We start from the raw sequence: 2,329 nt of genomic DNA on the forward strand, positions 1-2,329 counted from the left end.
GTAGGCAGATTCTTTACAACTGAGCCATCAAGGAAGCCCTTATTTAAAAACATATAAGAGAATGGGACAAATGTTAATCCTGTGTACTCATTAGTTCGAGCCCCTTAGAAAAAACCAAAACACTTGCTAGTGCATAGAAAGGAAACTTTCTAACTCAGGATCTTGCCCATCTTAGTGCCTCAAGTCAACCAGTTTCACATTTCAGAGTCTGTCTCTTAGAATACTGCACAGGCTTTTGCACCAGTTTAAGAAAGGGTGGAGAGTCGCGGGGCAGGTACGCGCGCTAGCAGCTCGCTCGCGGAGGCAGGCAGTGGTGGGAGCGGACTCCGGGGAGCTGGGGAACGCGGTGGGGCGGGGCGGGAGAAAATGGTCGCCGGGTGGACGTCGGCGTTTACGCGTGGCGGAGCGGAAGAGTTTGGCTTTTCGTGCGCGCCTTTGAAAACCGCGCCTGCTTGTGAGCTGAAGGGTCCGTCCGGAGCCAAGCTCGCCGACCCGAGCAGCGTGGGCGACGTGGGAAGCGCGCTTGACTCGCGCCTCGCTCCCGGAACCGCCCCCACCCCCCACCCCCGAGTGCCCATGGCTACGCGGGTGCTGACCATGAGCGCCCGCCTGGGACCCGTGCCCCAGCCGCCGGCCCCTCAGGACGAGCCCGTGTTCGCGCAGCTCAAGCCCGTGCTGGGCGCCGCGAACCCGGCCCGCGACCCGGCGCTCTTCCCCGGCGACGAGCTGAAGCACCCGCACCACCACCCGCAGGCGCAGCCCGCGCCGCCACAGGCGGCGCCGCCGCCCGCCGCGGGCCCGCGGCTGCCCGCCGAGGAGCTGGTCCAGACAAGATGTGAAATGGAGAAGTACCTGGCACCTCAGCTTCCTCCAGTTTCTATAATTCCAGAACATAAAAAGTATAGACGAGACAGTGCCTCAGTCGTAGACCAGTTCTTCACTGACAGTGAAGGGTTACCCTACAGTATCAACATGAACGTCTTCCTCCCTGACATCACTCACCTGAGAACTGGCCTCTACAAATCCCAGAGACCGTGCGTAACACACATCAAGACAGAACCTGTTACCATTTTCAGCCACCAGAGTGAGACGACCGCCCCTCCTCCGGCCCCAACCCAGGCCCTCCCCGAGTTCACCAGCATATTCAGCTCCCACCAGACCGCAGCTCCAGAGGTGAACAATATTTTCATCAAACAAGAACTTCCTACACCAGACCTTCATCTTTCTGTCCCTCCCCAGCAGGGCCATCTGTATCAGCTCCTGAATACACCGGATCTAGATATGCCCAGTTCTACCAACCAGACAGCAGTGATGGACACTCTTAACGTTTCAATGTCGGCCGCCATGGCAGGCCTTAACACTCACACCTCCGCCGTTCCGCCGACCGCCATGAAGCAATTCCAGAGCATGCCCCCTTGCACATACACCATGCCAAGTCAGTTTCTTCCCCAGCAGGCCACTTACTTCCCCCCGTCACCACCAAGCTCAGAGCCTGGAAGCCCAGATAGACAAGCAGAGATGCTTCAGAATTTAACCCCACCTCCATCCTATGCTGCTACCATTGCCTCTAAACTGGCAATTCATAATCCAAATTTACCTGCCACCCTGCCAGTTACTTCACAAAACATCCAGCCTGTCAGATACAATAGAAGGAGTAACCCCGATTTGGAGAAACGGCGCATCCACTACTGCGATTACCCGGGCTGCACAAAAGTTTATACAAAGTCTTCTCATTTAAAAGCTCACCTGAGGACTCATACTGGTGAGAAGCCGTACAAGTGCACCTGGGAAGGCTGCGACTGGAGGTTCGCGCGCTCGGACGAGCTGACCCGCCACTACCGCAAGCACACGGGGGCCAAGCCCTTCCAGTGCGGCGTGTGCAACCGCAGCTTCTCCCGCTCCGACCACCTGGCGCTGCACATGAAGAGGCACCAGAACTGAGCTGCCCGCGCCGCCGCCGCCCGCCCCACGCAGCCCACTCGGCAGAAGTTTAAACTACACGATTGATTCTATATATATATAAAAGAGAACGAAAACACAAAACTGGAAATGTATATTTTGTATATTTGAGAAAACAGGGAATACATTGTGTTAATACCAAAGTGTTTGGTCCTTGTCCGAATCTGGAATGCTTGCTATATGCTGGCTTGACCCAGGCGGATGCCATCATCTCAGACAGGCAGCCCCATCTCAGTGCGGGCTGGGCATGCAAGGGTGTGTTTGAAGTGTTCTTTCCCAAAGCACCACCATTTAATGTGACAGTGTTTAGCAAACAAGTCCGTTGGGCACAAGAAGACAGCTGGATTGTGTGTCAAGATTTTGCTTGACA

The 2,329-nt window shown here is 55.7% G+C and overlaps 1 pseudogene; it reads left to right on the forward strand.

The window, feature by feature from the left end:
- The first annotated feature begins 374 nt into the window (after positions 1 to 374).
- On the forward strand, positions 375 to 2,043 carry LOC139029721 (Krueppel-like factor 5 pseudogene; annotated as a pseudogene).
- The last annotated feature ends 286 nt before the right edge of the window (positions 2,044 to 2,329 follow it).

The sequence above is a fragment of the Odocoileus virginianus genome, chromosome 19 (assembly GCF_023699985.2).
Source record: "Odocoileus virginianus isolate 20LAN1187 ecotype Illinois chromosome 19, Ovbor_1.2, whole genome shotgun sequence".
Taxonomy (NCBI): domain Eukaryota; kingdom Metazoa; phylum Chordata; class Mammalia; order Artiodactyla; family Cervidae; genus Odocoileus; species Odocoileus virginianus.